At 34.2% G+C, this 23,159-nt stretch overlaps 1 pseudogene; it reads right to left on the minus strand.

Moving 5' to 3' along the window:
- Positions 1 to 364: 364 nt before the first annotated feature.
- On the minus strand, positions 365 to 8,906 carry LOC122134571 (annotated as a pseudogene).
- Between the last annotated feature and the right edge of the window lie 14,253 nt (positions 8,907 to 23,159).

Consider the following 23,159-nt stretch of genomic DNA (forward strand, 5'->3'; position numbering starts at 1 on the left):
GTAACTTAAAAAAATACAGGTAACTTATATATATATATATATATATATATATATATATATATATATATAGAAATATAGAAAGTTTAACTCCAACAGTCGTTTTTTGACATAAGCAGATAACTCCACATTTCAAGTTTCAGTTCCCAAAAAAACCACTTGTTTTATCTTTGTAATCTCCTCAGCTGACAATGTAGATGCCTGATAAACATTGTTGTTGTGACCATAGACTGTAAAAACATATGTATTTATAGATACTGTATTGTTGGATGGAACTTTTTTGTACACATTCTTACGCAGTATGGACTTAACTATTTAATTTTATGATGCAAATCTATTATAAATGTAAAAACAGGAATGCATGTACTGCTTTTTATTGTTTATTTGTCCAAGACATTCTGTTTTTGAATTTCACTGTAAACAAAAACACACTCTCTCAGACCAGCAATCTTTAAAACAAACTTGCGTCTATTTACAAACCTCATAAGAATAAGGTCTTCCACTGAAATTACTAGAAAAGTTGGCCAAATAATGGCCATGTCTGGCGTCAGATTCAAAGTAGTCACTCTGTGTCCTGACTTTTCACCCAGGCTTTAGTTGATAGGCCGGTTTCGGGATGGGCGGGGTCACCCTGGCAGGCGTCAGAGAAGCGTTCCCGCGCACGTTGCCAGTTCCGCTGGTTTTTGTTTGTTTTTTGTGAGTGAAGCATCCTCTACCGACACGGCAGCTCCAGAACCAAGACCGGATTGAGTCTTGCGCACATGCAGCTGAATCTACGGCACACACACAAAGAGAAGTGAGTGTAAATCTCACGCACTAGCATGACACATGACACCATATGTTAACACAACGAGGAGAAATCAGTATTACCGGATCCTTCATTCCAGCGCCGTCCTTGCCGAGCCCTTCTCCTCGTTTCCAGCCCATCTTCTCCAGCATCTTTCTACCCTTATTTTCATCTCCGATTTCACTACACACACACACAAGGAGAAAAAGCACAAGCATGCTTTAACCTAGATAAGACTTCATATTGTTGCGCAAGATGTCTACTGTAGTGCAGGTCTGCTTTACAGGGGTAAATGTTTGACTGAATAGGTTACGTACACATGAACAGAAGCTGGAGCATCATTTCGCTGAAATGTTCCCTCGCTCCCGACTGTCTGCCGGCGGTTTTCTGCTCTATCTTTATATCTGCTGTTCTTCAGGGCCTTCTGCTCCTCATAATCACTGCTCTGAAACACAAACACATGTACACACAAGTCTTTGTTAAGGCAAGTATAGTAAACAGTTTCAAGACACAACTAGTAGTGCTGAAAATACAAATGTCTTTAAACACAACAAAATGAAGTAGATTTTCTGAATTATGCTACAAAATAAATAATACATCAACAACAACTTAATAGCAATGCCACAACACAACAAAAACACGTAAGAACTGGCTACAAGGCAAGGGTGTTCAGGGAGATAGCTTGGCATTACTAGATGGTTTACTGGGTGGTTTTTAAGGCAGTTGATTCCTGTTCCTTGTCAGAAGAGTCTTTCTAAAGAAGTCACAGATGACCCCCCTTGGAAGGAGTTTTGTAAGCATTTAAATGATTAAATTATCATTATAGTTATACTATTACAGATTTTGGTAATATTTTGAATTAGAATATTATATATCTTTCTATACTTACACACACACACACACACACACACACACACACACACACACATATATATATATACACACACACATTCTAAACATATATAAATATGTTTTTATTTTAATTTACTTTACAGTTAAAGTTCTAGTAATCCTTTGTCATCTCTAAATGGTTATTTTTTTTTTTATGTAATTTCTTCCATCTGTGATGTTAAAATAATAATGAGATTTTTACATTTTATTTCATTTAGTGTTTATTTTATTTCAAGTAATGTTTTTAGTGTTTTTTTTATTTGAAGTTATTTTTTGTTTTAGTTAACTATACATTAAAAATAATATAAAATCAAGAAATGGAATCATATTTCTTGCTGAATAATATGATTATATCTTGCTTTCAAATATTATGTTGGACATATGGTTGTTATTATTAACTAAAAGAAAATAAAAAGTGTAATTAGGTTACAAGAAATAAACCTTAACTGAAATACAATTAAAAAGTTATTATAAAGTAAACTTATATATATATATATATATATATATATATATTATATATATATATATAATATATATATATATATATATATATATAAAATCAAACTTATAAAAACACAACAAAATTATTAAAACTTTAAAATTAAACACAATAAAATCTTATTCAAAATACTAACAAAAACCATAATAGTATCGATGATACTAAAATAACACTGGTTGACTTCAAAGGATGAGAACCACTGTGTAGTCACTGTAAGCTTAAGACTAGGTAACAAACCTTAGTATGAAATGCATGCACATAATAACAGTGATGCTTGTCTTAGCATTGTTTTAGTGGTCAAATATTATACCTGTTGTAGCTTCCATCACCTAGGAATAGAGTGACTATCTACATGCTGACCATAGGAGGGCAGCACTGACCACATACCATTACAAAACCAACACAAACACACCTGACTTTACATGCTTTAAAACATGTTTTACCAGCAAAAGAGCTAGTACAGGACATAAAAACTTACTTTAAGACCATATTTAACCTTCATCATCTTCAGTTCTTTCTGTCGTTGAAGCTCCTTGTCCTCTTTACTGAGAACAGTCCCTGAAACAAAAAAATGTGAGCTGCAACTGATTAATAGTAAAGCATCAGCCTTTAATTATTGTGAGCAGAAGCATGCAAAGATGCTAATTTGATGTCTTCAATATGTGCGTGCATATACATACCAGAGGTGTCGTCTTTCTTATGGCGGCTCAGGTGTGCAATGATCTGTCCTGGTTCACAGCCGTCACATGTGTCCGTTCCCATGTGGATGTGGAAAGACAAAACCGTTTCTCCCATCTTTACTTCATCTCCGTGGGTCAGAGGGCAGGGGTCACAGCGAACTTTGGGCTGCAGGGACACAGAAAACATATTTACATTCTGATAAACGTCCTCATATTGCGATGTGTGTGAAAGAATGTTGGGAGAGAACAGCTGTGTTTGTGTTACCTACAGTATTCTGTTCCCGTTGAGGACGGTGCCGTTCTGACTACCCTGATCTGTCAGCATATAGCACTGCTGCTCCTGGTCAAAATACACTTCTGCATGGGACTACAAACAGAGATAGAGAGAAAAACCATCAACAAGGAGTGAAAACACTGTCAAAATGCAATCATATAAATCCTGTTTACTGATTTAAAACATGTTCCTGGTGTTTGTTTTATACTATTTTCTTTAGAAATGAACTTCAGTTCAAATGTTAGGGGTCTGTCTTTTTTTTTTTTTAAAGATATTAAAACTTTTATTCGGCAAGGATGCACTGTATTGATTAAAAGTGACAGTGAAGACATTTATAATGTTTCTATTTCAACTAAATTGTGTTTAACGTTCTATTAAAAGAATCCTAAAAATGAGCCTGGATTTTTTTTTAAAAATGGAAAAAAGTGAATCATGGTTTCCACAAAAATACTACATTGACAACAATGTTTCTTGAGCAGTTAATCAGTATATTAGAATGATTTCTGAAGGATCATGTGACAAGACTGCAGTAATGATCAGCATTCAAATCACAGAAATAAATCACATTTAAAAAAAATGAAAATATGAAATGGTTATTTTAAATTGTAATATTTCACAATATTGCTGTTTTTACTGTATTTAACTGCAGCCTTGGCAATAAAAGAGAGAAAAAAATATATATATATAAGCGACCCCCAAACTTTAAAGGAGTAAAATGCATTTTTAATGATGTTTTAAGATAATTCTTTAAAATAAACAAGGGATTTAGAAAGTATGTTTCAGGCTATGATCATTATCACAAGACATCTGACCATAAAAATGCATCAATCTCAGCACTTTAGATTGTTTAATGTCACTGTAAAAGTGCTTTTGGTCAAGAATATGTGTATAGTTTGTTTTTACCTTGCTGACTCCCATCTCGGGGATTCTGATGGCATGATTCATGTCTTTCTCTCTGCAAATAGATACACACAAACATGTTAACTTGTCAATGCAAATGATGAACAGAACTACACACACAACTGTACTGACCGGCTGATGGTGGCGACTGTATCTGCTGTGAGGATGAAGAGGGTTCCTGTCTGCAGCACAGGAGAGCGAACCACAGTTACCCGGACACACGGTGGCCAGGCTTCTGAAATATAGACATCATACACATTACGAATAGACAAAAGTAAAATATTTCAGTAGTGCAAAATATGGCATGATGCACATTCAAAATAACTGTGCTTCTACGAAACATGAAACTATGTTTGCTTCCCTCCTCACCCTTCCTTCCTGCATCTGCGTTTCCATTTCGCTCTCAGGACTGTCATGTTCTGGTTGGACAGGAGATGCAGACGAGGAGGATGATGATGATGATGCTGCAGAAGAAAGTTCTTTCTCTCCATCTGATTCTGTGATCTCACCATCCTCCTGTTCGCTCTCACCGCTCACATTATCAGAGCGTGACTTCCTTTCTCTGTGTGTCTCAGTACACGATCTCTTCCTTTCTTTCCTCTTCTTCTTTCTCTTTCTGCTGTGGGTGTCATCAGAAATTCGACCCGTCTTCTCTCCAACTCTTGCTGTGTGAGTCTTCAGAATGTGATTCGCTCCGCCTCCGGGTTTTCTTTCTGTTCGTGGAGCGATCTCTGCTTCTGTTTCGGCTCTTGGTGTGCCTGGATTGTGGGCTTCGGGACCGAGACTTTCGTCCTTTTTTAACTGAAGATGAATCATCCTTCTTCCCTCGGTGGTGGTTTTCAGACTGTCTGACAATCTCAGGCCCCGCCTCTTTATGGTCCTGTCAGTGAGCAAACACTCAGCCAATCAAGACGTTGCCAAAAGTGTCTTCACATTGATTTGAGGTGAAAATGTAAGATTCGGATTTGCTTTCAAGGTCTACTTGAGTCTCAGTTTTGAGTTAGTTCAAGAAAATGTGATGCAAAACAAGCTGACACTGCATGATTCCCCAATCAAAACAGCATCAATAAAATGTTAAATCAAATACAATAAACCAGGTTAAAGAAAAACTAAAGGAAGAAAATTCTAAAAATGTAATTTTTTTTGTTTCATATAATTTATGCTCAACAAAGCTGCTTTATTTGCTGAAAAACACAATATATATATATATATATATATATAATATATATATATATATATATAGTGTAATATTTTTTACAATTTTAAATAACTGTTTTTGATTTAAATATATTTTAGAATTCCTGTGATGCGAAACTGAACTTTCAGCATTACTACACCAGTCTTTAGTGTCACATGATCTTTCGGAAATCATTCTAATATGCTGATTTGCTGGTTTTAATATGCTATTATTACCAATGTTGCAAAAAGGTGCACTGCTTAATATTTTTGTGGAAAAAGCACTTATTTCATATAGAATTTTTAAAACATTATAAAATGTCTTTACTGTCACTTTTAATCTATTTAATGTTTCCATACTGAATAATTATTTCTAAAAAAAAAAAAAATATAAAAATAATGTACTGATCCCGAACAGTAGTGAATAAAAGTAGTAGTGAATAAAAACTGAGACTGAGACTCAAGATGGTGTGATTGACAAACTAAATTTCATGCTGAGGAAGACTGAGTGTGAACCAACAAACACAAATCTCTTAGACCACAAAAGTATGCAGTGACAATGTGTGTCCGTGTGCATCTCACCCCTCCATCAGGACAGGAAGCTTTATCTGTGTTCTTCACCGACTTCCTGTTTTTCCAGTCTTTGGTCTTCCTCTGTGGCGTCTGCTCCACTTCGGAGTGTGCTGTAGACACCTCTATCCTAGAGTGGAATTGGTATTTTCCACTTTCTGGGTCGTAGTAGTAGTACATGCCTGTGTTAGCATCATAGTACAGCTGACTGGACTGAGGGAAGAGGAAAAAACACATTAACACAGGCCATTAAGATTACACAAAGAGCAGTCAAGCATTCCAAGAGCAGAACATCTTACAGAGTCGTAGTAGAATCCAGTGCTGTGGTCGTAGTACATGCCGGAACTTTCATCAAACACAAAGTTGGTCTGGTTCAATGCTTGCTCTGCTGTTGCTCTCAGCATGTCTGCTATAGAGAACATGTTTGCACAGTCAAGAAACTGGCTAATAATTATTACTTTAAATGATAATTACTGGCTGCATACTACTATATTTGTTTCAGCTGAATATTTGATCATTTTGGTTGTATTTTATATTGTTTTAGTGACCCGTTGTATTGTTCAAATCACATTTTAGACTATTTTCGGTATCTGCTGGGTTATTGTGGCCATGTTAGATATAAAATTGATTTGACTAAATTATTGAGGTTTTTTATTATTATTATTATTTTATATTTTTTCTTTCTTTGCTACATTTGTGCCAAAATCCAAAATAGGATTATGTTGTCCATATTTTATACATTTGAATAGTAATTTGGCCTTAATTTAAAGCGCTTGAGTTATATTTTCACTGTGCTGGATTATTTTGGCCATATTTCAGGCTGTTTTGTCAAGTTTCGGTCCATATTTAAATTTCTTTGTGATTGGTTTTAACATTTAGCCATAATACCATTTGTTTTGACTAAACATTGGATTGTTCTGGCTATGTTTTAATAGTTTTGTCTATTTTTTGGCCATATTCTAATTTCTTTTTTATATGTTTTATAATTTTAGTCATAATTTGCATTGTTCTGACTACACATTGGATTGTTTTGGCTATGTTTTAATAGTTTTGTCTATTTTTTTTGGCCATATTCAAATTTTTTTTGACATGTTTTATCATTTTAGTCATAACACACATAGTTTTGACTATACATTGGATTGTTCTGGCTATGTTTTAATAGTTTTGTCTATTTTTTGGCCATATTCTAATTTCTTTTTTATATGTTTTATAATTTTAGTCATAATTTTGCATTGTTCTGACTACACATTGGATTGTTCTGGCTATGTTTTAATAGTTTTGTCTATTTTTTGGCCATATTAAAAATTTTTGTGACATGTTTTATCATTTTAGTCATAATTTGCATTGTTTTGACTATACATTGGATTGTTTCGACTATGCTTTATTAGTTTTGTCTATTTTTTGGCCATATTCCAATTTCTTTGTGATATGTTTTATCATTTTAGCCATAATACACATTGTTTTGACTATACATTAGATTGTTCTGACTATACGTTTTAATAGTTTTGGCTACTTTTTGGACATTTTTAAAGTGTTTTTATCATTTTGCCATAATATAGATAGTTATGTCTGTAAATTGGGTTGTTTTGGAAGTAATTCAGGTTTATGGCAATATGTTAGATTAGTTTATTTTTATTATATATTTTTTTAGAAAAATGTCAGATTATTTTGGCTACACTTTAAAATTATTGTATTTTATTGTGATTTGTTATATTATTTTAGCCATTATACAGATAATTTAGACTTGATGTTAGATTATATTGGCCATATTTTAGACTTTTGGTAATTTTTCATCTCAAAATGCAACACATGCAAACTATGTTAATACTGACATTAATAAATGCCCAGATCTATTCTTAGAAATAAATCACACTTAAGTAACACTTCTCATACCTCTGTCTGTGGAACATCACTTGATTCATTTGGTGGCTCAGGATTGGCTGGCGCTCTCTCTCTTCTTTCGCTCATGGATTTCTGCACTCAGTTTATCAACCTAAACAGCAACACAGACACAATATAATCAACTATCTTCTTGTGTTGACTTTTATTTGGTCATGTTCTGAGAGCCTCAAAATGCTCCTTAAACCATCAACTGTCCCTGTTCTCCACCACGCACCTGGCTCACCTGCTGTCTGAGATCTTCATTGTAGCTTTCTGTGGTCTTCTGGAGTCGTTTGCTCTGGCTGAGCTGCTTCTGTAACTTCTGAAGTTCATCTTTACATGTCTTCAGCTCCTGTCGCAGCGCCTCTGCTTGTGATCTCAAAGACACAAGCTCTGCTTCCAAACCCTGATCACTGGATTCAGGGTCTGGGTTTCCTTCTGCAGCCATTGCTGAGGATGTTCTACCTAAAATGTAGATTAGAATGAGAAAGCATAGTTTTCTGCATTAAAAAGGTAAAAGTGCACATAATTTTGACTCAAATCTGAAGAACTAAAAGAGTTAAAGATACATCAATACATTTTAAAATACAGAAATTATAAAATGATATGAAAAAAAGTAACTAAATAAATCAGTTTCACTTTTTATGTCAACAATTATCTCGTTTGTGTCACTTTTATTTATCTAAGAAAAAAATAATCATTTATAATACATAAAAAACAGCTGTGAATATATTTTAAGGAGTGAGTAAGATGCGCTCATAATTTTATTTTTGGGAGTTCCTGGCATCAAATTACTTGAAAACTATTAACTAGATCAACCAATATAAGGATTGGTTAATATACATAAAATGCAAATAAGTATGCAGAACTGGAAACGTTGCATTTTAAAAAAAAAGACAATAATCTGAGAATAACAATCATCTAAAGGTCTTAACTAATTTGATATAATATAGGATATAATAAATAAATAAATAAAACATTAAACAATACATAAGCTGTGTTTAGAGTTTTTTGCCACATTATTCTCACCCGTGTTTAAATCACCTGTTTTCCCTGCGCGTTCCCAGAATCCCTGCGCGTGCGTCCATCTGCAAATCAAAGATAAACATCATATGACCACCCTGCACTGGACGCATATTCGTGTAGAAGTTTGTGTGATCGTAAAGTGCGTTACAGAGAGCAAACGTGATGAACATTAATTCCACTTCAATAGACGCTGCCATACTTTCACTTTGTGATGTCATGGCTTGCTTACTTCCGCATCACTTCCGGCTTTTCCATGGCGCCACAGCGCCCCCGGTGTAGGTTAATTGGCTGTATAGGATTTTTTTTACTCAGTTGCTCCAAAATATTCTAGATTTATTTATTTGTGTGTGTGTGTGAGTGTACTAAAATTGGTTTGGCTATAAACTTTTTTTTTTTTTTTTATAAAACATTTACAAACTGGAAACACCAGTAGTTGCCCATGAATTACACACACACACACACACACACACACACACACACACACACACACACACACACACACACACACACACACACACACACACACACACACACACACACAAAAAACAGGAACCAGGAAGCATACACAATATTAATGTAATTTGTTTCATAACAATGCTTAGAAAGCATGGACAAATATGGGCTAATGTATATTTGAAGGTACTGTATATATATATATATATAATATATACATATATATATACACACATATATATATATATATACACACACACACACACACACACACACACACACACACACACACACACATATGTATATAAAATACAACTAATTAAAATAATGAATAAAGATCCTTTTCAACATTTTATCAGTGTTGCAAAGTGCATCAAAGAATATTAACGTGAAAACTAAATAATGGAGGTCTGACATCCTCAAAAATAAAATATACGTAAGTGTTCTAATTTTCAGTGTAACCACTTTAAACCGACACTTATTCGGTTTTTAATAAAGCATCTCCTTTATGACAATTTAATTTTGGGCAGCAGAGGGCAGTACAGCCAAGTGAACTTACACTCCATCCATCGTTTCAAGAGATGTTTAAAAAATCATGGATTTCTTTGTGTTACATGTTTTAACCTTCCAGTCTAAAAAGTTCTGAGTTTGGAGGCCAAACTGTCTGTGATGTCCCTCATTCAGGATATGAGACTAAATCAAATTAAAACTGTTTATTCTAACACCTGTGTCAGGCTGCAAGGTGAAGAGGAAGAGACCCCAGGTGCATTTAATATGAAAGAAGCTTAAGGGGCCGTGATAGACAGGAAATAGGAAATCAAGTGATTTACGCCACCTTGCTTTCCTTCACACCGCTTGCATGGTTATGCTGCCTCAAGTGTGTGCTAATTGACATTTGCATAAGAAGTTTTAACGGAAGGCCTGAAACACATTGATGTGCTTTCTTAACTGTTAAACAAAACTGTGAACTTTATGCAAACACAAGAAACCTAATAATTTCTGTGAGTGGGATGCTCATCACAGGAGTGCAGTTTTTATTTAATTACTACACTACATTTGAGAACTTGTCATCTGAGTGGCACACACACACTCATTCAGTGCACACACTAACAGCTGACGTTAATAACCCGACGTGTGAGTGTCATGACCCTCGAGTAAACCCTTCCCGTAAACAGTGTATTATAGTAAACCATTCGTCTTGCTTGAGTTATGCAATATTTCCATGCTGATTAACATTGCTTGGAGCGCAGCATTAGCTATGAGCATATAAATGTAATTAGCAGTATTTGTTAAATCAAGCATCATAACAACTGCTTATACTTAGGGTTAGGCTACTGATTTAACCCTGTAAAGGCTACTGTATCTTGATTGGTATGCACATTTTTAAAGCCTCTAAATTATCAGTAGTACACATACTACATGCCTTCTGTTGCATGATTGCTACATTTACATTTAAATGTGTTCATTCAGCAGACACTTTTATACAAAGTAACTTACATTTGAGGAATACAACAAGTGATTCGTCATATTGAGGCAAATCATACTTTTTTAGCAATTGAAAGACTTTGAAATCCACCTTCAGAAAGTAGTACTGTATGTTTCTTTTGGATGTGAATCCTTTTAATATTTAAAGATTGGCAACTTTGAAAATCTATTAATCCATTTTTAGAAAAATCATGTTAAAATGTGAGTATCAAATATTAGCATCAGGCTTTTTGAGGAACATTGTTATCTCTTCATCATCATTGTATTGCATTGCATTATATGTTTGCCCCCAAACAATAAAAACTACAGAGCTTTGATCATAAAACTAAGCATTTAAAACTCATCTTTATATTAGAAATGTTATTGGGAGATAGAGTGACAACTGATATTCACATGATTTTATATAAGTATTCTATTATAAATATCTCACTGATTTACATTACAAGCTATTTGAATTTCATCTTACTTTTTGTGCATATAAATATCATATTTTGGTTCAGTTTGGGCCTCTAAATAAAACTGAGGTGTTTTGTCCTCCATATTATTACTATATAATACTATATGAGCCATAAAATCCTGAATTATCAAATATGATTCTCAACAATAACACACTTTTATATTTGATAAAGTTCAATGTTTTATTGTAAAAAAACAAACAAACAAAAAACAAACAAAAAAAACAATAAAAAAATAAAAAATAATTTCATTTGTAAGTTTTAAGTTTTTATGGTTGGGATGTTGTGGTTGTTTTGTTTTTTTTATTTTGTTTTTTAAGATGTTATTCAAGTTATTGAACTTCTTTGCAAAATTTCTTATTTCTGATCAGCGATCACCCATGAAAATGAGAAAGAAATTGACACAATAGAATGCCGGTTGCTATGGCTACAGAAACTATTTTAAAACTAGAGAATGTAAAGATTTGTGTGAGTGAAAGGTCAAAAGGTCAATGCTTGCATCCGGGGATGAAACCTTAAGTGTTTGTGTGGCTTCTGATTTCTAAATACTAGCTCAACTATCACCCATCTGTTTGTTTCTCTATAAATCTCTGCAATGGATAATAATTTTTATGTATTTTTCTTAAAAAACCTCAATGTCAGATTGTGCTATCAAGTAAACAATTATAAAAAGGAATCATAAATCGGAAGCCGCAGGGATAAACACAGCCCCAGAGATTGTTCTTTCTGATCTGATAGGATCCGCCTCGTTCTTTTATTCCGCGCACCAAGAATTCAATCAGCGTTTGTTTGTGCATGGAATTGCTGCTTATTGTAGTGTCATAAACGACAAAAGATTCCCGTTGTGCTCTCGGATTCAAAATGCAAATGCCCTTTCTGATGAGCTCAGCGCGTCAGGGCTGTTGTACCGTTTTACTGTGTATTAGCTGTGTGTGTGTGTGTGTGTGTGTGTGTGTGTGTGTGTGTGTGTGTGTGTGTGTGTGTGTGTGTTTTGCGAGGAAGAGTGTGAATGGTTTTGCTGGTGTAAGATGTTAGTATGTGTGTAGAGAGAGAGAATGTTTATTCTGCTCTGTCCTGGAGCCAAGCATATCATGCTTCTGGTGTGAGTGTGGAATGTGTGTGTGTGTGTGTGTGCGTGCTGGCTGTGTGTGTGAAGTGTCATACACACAAGTGAAGGCCCCACAGGACTTGCATTATGATGACATGGAGTTGTGCGTAACAACAACGTCATCCTGGCGAGGAACAGCTCTCCAAAAAATACAAAGTGCAGAGATGAAATCACTCCAAAGCAGCTCATATCCCCCACAATCAGAAGTTCACACATCAGTTTTTCCAGTCCCCCTGTAATATATGTGAGAATACTGTAGAGACATTATCAGAAGGCAGGACTCTTCTTGGCTTAAATGTCAGCAATATATAGATAAAACTAAATATTACTGTGCATTTAATAGTACGGTCACATTTATTTCTCGCTCAGTTTTAGAATCAAAACATAAGTTTTTTTATTAAGTAGTAATTTTTGTATTTTTTTTTTTTGAATTGTTTTTAGTAGATATATTTAATTTAGATATATTTATTTGTAGATATGTTCATACATACATATGTTTGAATGTTTTTTTTCAAACTAGTAAGGGATAATCAATGGCTTTCCGTATTAAGTGCACGACGTGGAGGCCAGGAACCACTATGAAAACCGCTAAAAAAAGCTCTCATTTTATACTTATTGATTACAAAGATTTCTTTAACTATGTAAGTAAACTATAGATTTTTGATGAGAGGTGTGATATTACGTATGAGCTTCTCTTTAATAAAAATCCATCAGAATTACAGCATATTCAGTGCTTTGAAAAGTTTAGACGTTCTGTTAAACAACTACTGTGTTAACCTAAGGAAGAAACATAACATAATTCTGAAATACATGTTACTGTGAAGTTTTTAAGCTCACGTTTGCCAAAGTTGAGTGACGACACTGACTGGAGAAAGGATCCTGGATCTCTAGGAACGTCCGGCATTCATAAGTGTACTGCTTCATCAGACAGAGAAATGCTCAGGCAGATGAAGTGCCAGAGGGCGAAGAGGCTACAGCCAGAATCAGACCTGAATATCATGAAGGATCTATATTTAGAGATCCCATTAGAGCCTTTTTTAGACACATGGAGAAGACATGCACCAAACACACACACGTCAAAACCTACTGACTTCTCTGTGAGTGTGTGTTTCTGAAGAGATATTGTTCATTACAATGTCCCGTCATTTCCTTTGGCTTATTTCCTATCTGGCCTCATTTTTTTTTGTCAGCGTTTCATGACTTTTTCCCTTTGGCTGTTTATGCTGTCTGGTTTTTCTGTTGGTAAGGTGTCAAACCTGTGTCAGACTGAATGAAGCGTCTCGCTGTAGGGAAGCTCACGGCCCGTTTGATGAATGCACTGTTGTGTTACTATCAAATGCCAGATTCAAGCCAATCACCGAGGTGTTTCCTCTCTTTCACCCTGAGGTCTGTGGACTCCTGGAGGGCCGTGAAAATCCTACAGATGCACTGCCACTCACTGGGTCATTTTGGGGTGTTTTTGAAACCATGGCTGCATTTATGTGATTACAAATATAGTAAAAACAGTGAACTGTTTTTTATTTGAATATATTTTAAAATGTAATTATCCCTGTGATAAAAAGCTGAATTTTTAGTTTATTTATTCCAGTCTTCAATGTCACATGATTATTCAGAAATCATTCTAATATGCTGATTTGCTGCTCAATAACATTATTTTTATTATCATTAATGTTTAAAACAGATGTGGAAACTGATTTCATTGTTATTTCTAAGTGAGTAGATTATTGTTCTTCATGGGCAACTCAATATACAGTATATCTTTCCTTATATATAAGAACATTTTTAGTTAATTTACTGTTCATCACAATAGAGTGCTTATTATTTATATTTATCATAAATTAATCAAGATTTGATTCTGTCAAAAATAAAATAATATAATTTAATAGTTGCATATTTAACAAGATAATTCCACATTATATAGCTTTAAAGTTACCTATTTTTATTTTTTGTTAATATCTGTTTTTACTTGTTTGACAGTAGATTAACTACTTTAGCTTTTATCTTGGCAAATGGCATTTACAATGTAGCTTCCCAGCACTCATTGTTGCTCTTTTTTTTTTTTTTTTTTGTAGTTAATAATCATTAGCCAGAACTATTGATATTGTTTTAAGAACTTGTGACGACATTTATGTTACTTCATTCATGACAAGTCAATATTCTAATTTCTAAAATTCTAACCCAGAATCACCTAAAGAGAAATCGAGAACTAAAAATTATTATTTGTGTCACAAGAATAAATGATTTTTTTTAAATATATTCAAACAGAAAACCATTATTTTAAACAGGAATAGTATTTCATAGTATGACTGTTTTTGCTGTATTTTTTAATCAAAAAATTGCAGCCTTAGTGAGTTTAACAGGATTCTTTCAAATAAAATATCTTACCCTACTTTTTTTCTAGGTGTAGTTAACAATAACCAGATTTATTGATGTTGTTCTGAGAATTTAGTGATGATATAAATTGTACCTCATTCATGTCAATAAATCTCACCCAGAATCACTTGAAGAGAATTTGAGAGCTGAAGTCTATTTGCAACATCTGTACAGTGCCTTCAGGTGAAGCTGTGTTTATCTTTGAAGACTTCATTAGCTCTGAATGACTCTCAGATGCACATCAGCTTCGGGCAAAGTCGATGTTTCATGCAAACTTGATTTTTTTTCAGTTTGTGCTCTGATTGATGAACACATGTGTGACACATGCTTATAGATTTAGAGCATTGATCAAATCTCCTCTGAGATGAGATGGACACCAACAGTCAGAAAAGCGTGTAAACTGTAGTGATTTGTTCATGCGTGCATTGATTTCTCATCAATCAATTCTGACAGCAGGATGCATGCTTGCAACTCACCAGGCGTCAGAGGAGTGATCACTGAAGAGTGTCAGTGAATTTGTTCCTCGCATGTAACAGCAGCGCACAGGAGCTCAACTTTTTTTTTTTTTTTTTTTTTTTTTATTTTTTTTTTTTTTTTTTTTTTTTTTTTTTTTTTTTTTTTTTTTTTTTTTTTTTTTTTTTTTTTTTTTTTTTTTTTTTTTTTTTTTTTTTTTTTTTTTTTTTTTTTTTTTTTTTTTTTTTTTTTTTTTTTTTTTTTTTTTTTTTTTTTTTTTTTTTTTTTTTTTTTTTTTTTTTTTTTTTTTTTTTTTTTTTTTTTTTTTTTTTTTAACCACAGGAGCTCAACAGTTGAACGGCTAGATGTGTTTTATCGACGGTTGTGTGATTCAATCTGGCTCCAAATATGTTTGACATCTGAGACCAGAAAACAGCTCTTTTGAGCAGTGCCTGACCGATGTCATCAATAATTAGGGCGATGCATAAGTGTGTGCGGTTCATCTTGGTGGTTTACAGAATCCTTACACGTTCCTAAGGGGCTGATATCTCTGAGGGCCGTGTGGATCACTTCCTCATGAGCCGCTCCATTAAACGCATTATAGCTATTACGTCTCTGCTGCGCTCATCTTTATTTATTTATCTATCTATCTCTTCTTTTATCGGAGGATTGAAATCAACACATGAAGTTTCAAGACATCATTGGTGTGGTGAATTATGTATTGGGAACAGCAAGGTTACAGAACTCAGGAAATCAGGAAAAACAGGCATGGATGGTTAAAACTTTTAAAGAAAATTGGTGCTTAAGGGAACTGTTCTGTTTTATTGACCAAAATAAAAAATATATATTATATTATTTTGAAAAAATCCATATAAGCTACCACTCAAAGTAAGATTTTTTTTAAGACTTTTGAATGGTCACTGATCAAAAGTGACAGTAAAGACATTTATAATCTTACAAAAGATTCCTATTTCAAATAAATACCGTTAATTTTGATTAAAAAAAACAACAACAACAACAAAAAAAAATACCATTTTCAACACTGAAAATAATGAAAATAAATGTTTAATGAGCTCCAAATCGGCATATTAGAATGATTTCTGAAAGATCATGTGACACTGAAGACTGGAGTAATGATGCTGAAAATTCAGCTTTGAATCACAGGAATAAATTACATTTTAAAATGTATTCAAATAGAAAACAGTTCTTTTAAATTGTTATAGTTCACAATTTTTGCTATAGAATTACTATCAAATAAATGCAGCTTTGATGAGCATGAGACTTCTTTTAAAAAAATAATAAATCATACTGACCCCAAACTAAAAAAAAAAGTGTATATTATAAAATTATATATATTTATATATATTTATAAGAGCCTTGTTATACACATGTATGAATAAAAAGTAAATTTAAATATAAATGATAATGTTTTTCTCATCTCAATTAGTCTCCTCTGATCTTATTTTGGCTCATTTTGTCTCCTTTTTTTTCCTCTTCTCTTCTCTTCTCTTCTCTTCTCTTCTCTTCTCTTCTCGTCTCGTCTCTTCTCTTCTCTTCGGGTCTCGTCTCTTCTCTTCTCTTCTCTTCTCTTCTCTTCTCTTCTCTTCTTCATCTTATTCATGAGGTCTTCTCAGTGTTATCAGTTTTTAGAGTGGCCTGTGTGTTTATATGTTTGTGTAATATTATATTAGCATTACATTAGTATTTCTGGTGTAATTCAGTGCTGGAGTCTTTCAGAACACTGAATGTGTGCATGTTTATAACGTCTCAAATGGACAGCCTCTCAATAACGGCGAGTGGTTCTGTGTGTCCCATCATCGTCCCTGAAACAGTGAACCATTAAAATTTGTAATTCCATGTCTGCCAGTTATGAAACGCCATCTACCCCTCATTTACCAAAGGGCACTGCTTTATTTACTTCTGCACGCAGAAACTGGCCTCTGTTTATACAGCTTTTTTCCCTCTCTTTCGGTCACATCTCTCTCTTTCTGGTTGAAGTGTTTGTAAGAGCCTCTTTTATAAACTCTCTCTTTCCGTTCTCACACATGCACACAGAAACACATGTAATACACAAATACACATGTCATTATAAGTGTGTGTAGGCCTCTCATAGAGAAATCCCTCATGTTCATCATTATTGCATGAAGAGTCGGTGTGTGACCTCGTCCAGCAGTCCCTCATCAAACGCTCCACTTTATGCGTCAGGATGAGCATTTCAAAGAGAATTGAACACAGAACCTGTCACATGGAGCATCTGAGCCTTTTTACAGTTCCCGCATGTATTGTGATGAAATGGTTTTTGGAATTGAAAACACATTTTACACTTAAAGATGGAAATCTAAGTCAGTATTTGCTGAAAATCATCACTTCTGCAGTGCATATTCATAGGCGAATTCACAATTTTTATGCAATAGTTTATTTATTCACTACACTACACTCTTAAAAATGAAGGTTCTTTATCGCCATCTATAGTTCTAATGAGAACCTTTAAAGTTGATATGATTCATTAGGGTCTTAATGAAAACTTTATGACATACTTACGTTAAAATTTCTCAATGGTAGTGTAAAAAAACAGTTTTTACCATGTCTAAAACAGCTCTTTTCACAGCAAGCCATTTCAGTGCATTTCCCTTTAAATTCTAATGAGCTCTGCTATCTCCCTCCGTGGGATGATGCGCAGTTCTCTGAGAGACTGTAAACTTTAGCTGCATTCGTCATGGAACTTGCTAACTAGCACTTTATTAGGAAAGGCGATTTGCAAAGATTCATAAAAAAATGTATACACATTTCTTCTGTAGGTGAAGCTCGATCACAAATGATTTGGGCGAAGATAGACACATTTAGGTAGATCGAGGGCACATTCCCTTCAGAATCAAAGGTAATCCACTGCATCTTCAGCAGCTCAGATTTCGGGAGTAAATGACGACTTCTATGTTATTACATCCAACAAAAGAACATTTCAATCGCTTTAGGAGACATTCTTGTCTACATCTGCTCTGGTGGTGAAACAATGGCGGACTGATACAGCTCACTCAGGGCGGGTCTAAGGTAAGACACCAGTGTCAATCAACTATCGTGGGAGGGGCCTTGTATGACATCACATTTGCAGGAATCTGAGAACGGCTTGACTGGGTGGATTTTATCATTATAGGGTGGTTGTGTACACACACATTTATGCTAAAACAACATGTAAAAGTGCATTTCACATCCGATGACCCCTTTAACATCCATGGAATCTTTATATACGAAAAATGTTCTTTAAAATGGAAAAAGGTTCCTTTAGATTATTAAAATGTGGTTCAAACTAAGAAAAATGGAATTGTTCACTGAAAGGTTCTTTGGGGAATCAAAAGTAGATGCTCTATGGCTTCGAAAACCTCCTTTTGGAATATTTATTTTTAAATGTGTAGATGGTAAACATTTTTGTATACTTTATATTGATCATAACAGAACAGAATCTGGAAGATCTGGAATTGCTTCATGCAAAATGAGTGCCAAACTAATTTTGCAGGCATTTTTGTACCATTAGTTGATTTGCATATTTTCTTTGGCCTCACAAGCAACTCAAAAACTCACAAACAACACAGGCAGTGCATGTAAATAAATGAAAATTAATGATTTCAAATGCGCATGCAATGGCGTTCTGTTACTGAAGTCACAGCAAGTTTGTTTATGGAAATTTGACCATTTGCTTTTGTGTCATTTTAATGAGTAAAACGTACACTACTTCTCAAACATTTGGGGTCAGTTATATTTTTCTGGAAGAATTTATCTGTTATATAAGAAGTTATCTGTTTCAAATAAATGCACAAAATATTAAGCAGCACAAGTGTAATAATAATAAGAAATGTTTCTTGAGTAGAAAATTGGCACTTAAGACTCAGGATCATGTGACACTGAAGACTGGAGTAATGATGCTGTAAATTCAGCTTTACCACCACAGACATAAATCACATTTTAAAAAGACTTTCAAATAGAAATGATCAAATAAATGCAACCTCAAAGCAAAAACATTAAAAAATTGTACCAAGAGCCCACACTTTTGAACTATAGAGCATTTAAGGGTAAATACTGCTTTAATAAAGCAAATAACCTTTTCACCCTATTTATCATCTCCACTTTATGTATTTATAAATGTCTATCAGTATTATAGCTGATCTTTCATGTGTAAGTTCTCATCTGCTGTGTCATAATGAACACATGGTTATATTTTTCTGCCATCATCATTCCGTTCAAGAACATCTCATAAACACATCCATCATATTTATCCTAACAAAGAGGACGCTGGAGCCAAACGGTCCACATTGTACACGTGTGTGTGTGTGCGCGTTTGTCTCCCTCACAGCTGAATGATTGCCTGTTTGATGGGTCTGTTCTTTGTTTTTTTGTTTATTTAAGCAAACTGATGCTGTGTAATCCAGCATTAACTTTGCAAGAGGTGTTCTGTTATCTCGAATCCACATCAAACTATCTGTGATATGCTGTTGATTACAGCCAGATAACTTGGACTGATTTCTCAGTTTGTAAAAATGAACAAAAATTGTGTTTACAGTTATGCATTTACAATGAAGGTCTATAGGGCAAGTAAATACATTATTGCCATGCAAATACAAAAATTCTGTCACTATTTACTCACTTTCATGTTGTTTCATAATTGTCAACCCAGTAACTTTAGTGTGATATGAAGAAGGACATCATATATGTAAATATTGTGAATTGTTCATAAAATACAGTGTACATTTATCCACCTAAAATAGAATTCCCAATGTTAAAGGATGGTTTAGACAACCTAACGTACATTTTATTAGCAGAATTAACATGCATGCTTTAAAACACATTTCTGCTTTGAAACTCTCTTTTGAACCGTCTTGTCCTACTTCCATTGCACATGCACTGCTATAAACACAATTCTTATTTATTTTTGTAAGCTGAGTCGAAATTTCCATTTTCTGTGGTCATCGACAAGCTGTCAATAGAGCATAACTTGTGCTGAATCCCAAACATTCCTTCAATCTCTATGAAATGTCAATAAGTCATTCTTGAAGCCAAGGAAACACACTCAAGAGACTTTCCAGTCATTAATACCGTAGCAATTTCGACATGTCGATCTGCGCACACTTAGGGCCAAAGGAAAAACATTCCTATTTAGACAAGTTCATACGTCTTTTTCCTTGAAGCGTGTTCAATCTGTGCATAAGTGTGGGTGTGAGTGATATCCTCGGAGAAATGGAAGATTAACGCTATAACAGTGGCCTCCTATCTGCCAAAGTGCGTCATTCTTTCTTCTCTCCCGCTGTACTCTCCACTGCATGGATGCAGGAATGAAATAAATGAAGCGGGGGGGTGAAGCCGCACAGTTAGCCCGGATCAGTCAGAAATTTGGGTTGGATTCCAATAAACACACATCACATGGCGTATAGTAGGTAGTAAAATAACGAGCAAACACATGGTGATGTATATTAGGTTTTATAGAGATCTGCAAGTTTGAGCTCAAGTAAGGAAACAGTCACAAGCACAGGTGCAAATGAGGGAGAGGATGTTTTTCATTAAATTACTGTAATTTAGCTGTGGTTTAGTTGTGTGGCTGGCCTTTTTTAATAGAATTGGCTTGATAACATCTTGAGCACTGGAAATGTCAAAGCTTAGAAGTAAAGGTCCATAACAGGAACTGTAACTTAGAATGTTAGAAATTTAACAGTCATTTTAATGCAAATGGCTATATATTAGCATATTTTTTTCATATTTAAATGAGTATATAAAACAACAACTATATATATATATATATATATATATATATATATAAATATATTATATATATATATATATACATATATATATATACATACACACACACGTACTGTATATATATATATATATATATATATATATATATAGATATATATATATACACAAATTTTCTATAAAAATTTTTATGAGATTGCAACTTTTTTGTTACCAGATTTTGAGTGATTTTAATGTTTGTTTGTAAAAAAATATTAAATAAAATATATATTTATATTATCGTAAATATGTTGTAATAATATTACAAATTTATTTAAATTAAAAATGTAATGAAAAATACAATTCTAAAAATACTTTCATCAAATTAATTTTTTTTTTTTTTTTATTAAATTATGGGTTAACCAAAATGGCTAACAGGTTAACAGTTTTTCCCGAACATTTTTTGTTGTGGGATCAGTTTTTTACTTTGCACACCACCTCAACCAGCCACACTGGCTCAACCAATGGCATGAGTTGGGGGCGGGACTATCTGTTTGTCTGACCAATGGCAGAAGGGAGGAGTGATCAAGAAACCTGTTTGGGGTCCAAAAGAAGTAAATATTTACTACAGTTTTAATCGAATTTTCTGTGATGCAACTTTTGTCAGTCTGAACAAATTGTGAGTTTGATCAAAACAGGGATATTTCTTCACAAAAAAAAGGAAGGTCAAGTGCATTGTGGGATACAGTTTTTCAAGCAAAAATCTCAGGTTCTATACTATATTTTGTGAGAAAAAAATTGATCATCCACCACAAACAAAATACAGTGCACATACATATGCATACTGTATAAATAGCACATGTGGTATGCCTGAATAAATCCATTCATATTCTGCCAGAAGTCGGAAAACTGTACTGACACTATATAGTTCACAAGAGGCAAGTGTCCCCTGATTCCAGAGAGTGAGTGTGAGAAAGACAGCTGACCTTTCAGTTCACCCGGGGCAGGTAAGACTCTGATAGAACCGGACACCGGCACAAGAGCTGGGTTTCAAATGCCAGAACGGGGTGTTTGATGGAACGTCTGCAGCTCCCTGAAGATGATAGCACACACTGCGAAGGAGAAACCTAAACAGTATGACATTAGTTTTATTGCCATGTGTTAGAAAGCAGCCTTTCAAAAACTTAAGCATACATACACAGCTAGTTTTGTATCATGCATTCTTAAAATAAGTGAATGAATGCCATTTTTAAGGGTCAGATCATGAGATAATAGAGCTTGATGCCCTATAAAAGCACACTGCAACTCTTAGAACTCAAAACTTTCTCCTCTGTCCAACAAGAGCATTTACTGAACTACGGCAAAATGACTCATCTAAACTTTTCCACAATTTCCTGACGTCACACAGATAAATGCACATTGCTGTATGAGCAGTGAACTCGAGCCTATTGATCAGTGCTGTTACTCATTTCATGCAAAAAGGGAGCGTTTCTTAGACTGCTCAGAGAGGGTGAAAAATGGTCACGAAACACAGAAAAGAAAAAAAAACAATACAAATGCATGATATGACTGCATCTTTGTATCGTGGCTTTGTCCTTCCATTAACCTCTGTTGTTCCTAAATTGAGCTAATTTTAATTACTACACTGTAAAACACTTTATACAGACACCCTTTGGCTTTTGAGACATTACTTAATTTCCTCATGAGGCTGTTTTCAAGAAACCCTCATGCATACACCCAAACGTCCTGCTCATTCGGATTGTTTTGACCTGAGGTGACTTTCAGTGACTCTAATTCTCAAAGACCTTTAAGCTGAGAGCAAATAGGTTTAAGAGCAGTGAATATCTGTTTAGTGAGGTGAAACGCTGTTACTCGGCTCACCTGACACAGTTGGTTCACTGTAGGTGTGAGAAAATAACACCAGTCTGAGACAATTAGTGGACAGCAATATTAATATGCAAGTGAAAAGTTCAGCTGCCTCATTATATTATAATGAATAAATGTTATAAAAGGTTAGTTTACTCAAACGTAAAAAACATCTGACATTATTTACTCACCTTCATGCTGTTCCATACTGGTGTGACATTCTTTTTTTCTATATAGCACAAAAAGCGACATTTTAATTTGCACAGAAGGAAGTAATTCATACATTTGAAATGACATGACGGTGAGTAAATGGTGAGTAAAGGACAGAATTTTCTTTTTTAGCTGAACTATTTCTTTGAAACACCCAATCATACCTCACTGACTCACTGTATGTGACATTCACTACTTCAATCAGACCACCTCACCTTCCTCCCACTGCAGTGAAATTCCTCGATATTTTTCTGAGCTGAGAAAAGGAGTACACATCTTCACTAAACAAAAGAATAAGAAATAAGATAAAATATATTTGTTTGTTTACATGGTCCTAGATGCCTAGATGTGAGC

This window comes from Cyprinus carpio, chromosome B21 (genome assembly GCF_018340385.1).
Source record: "Cyprinus carpio isolate SPL01 chromosome B21, ASM1834038v1, whole genome shotgun sequence".
NCBI lineage: Eukaryota > Metazoa > Chordata > Actinopteri > Cypriniformes > Cyprinidae > Cyprinus > Cyprinus carpio.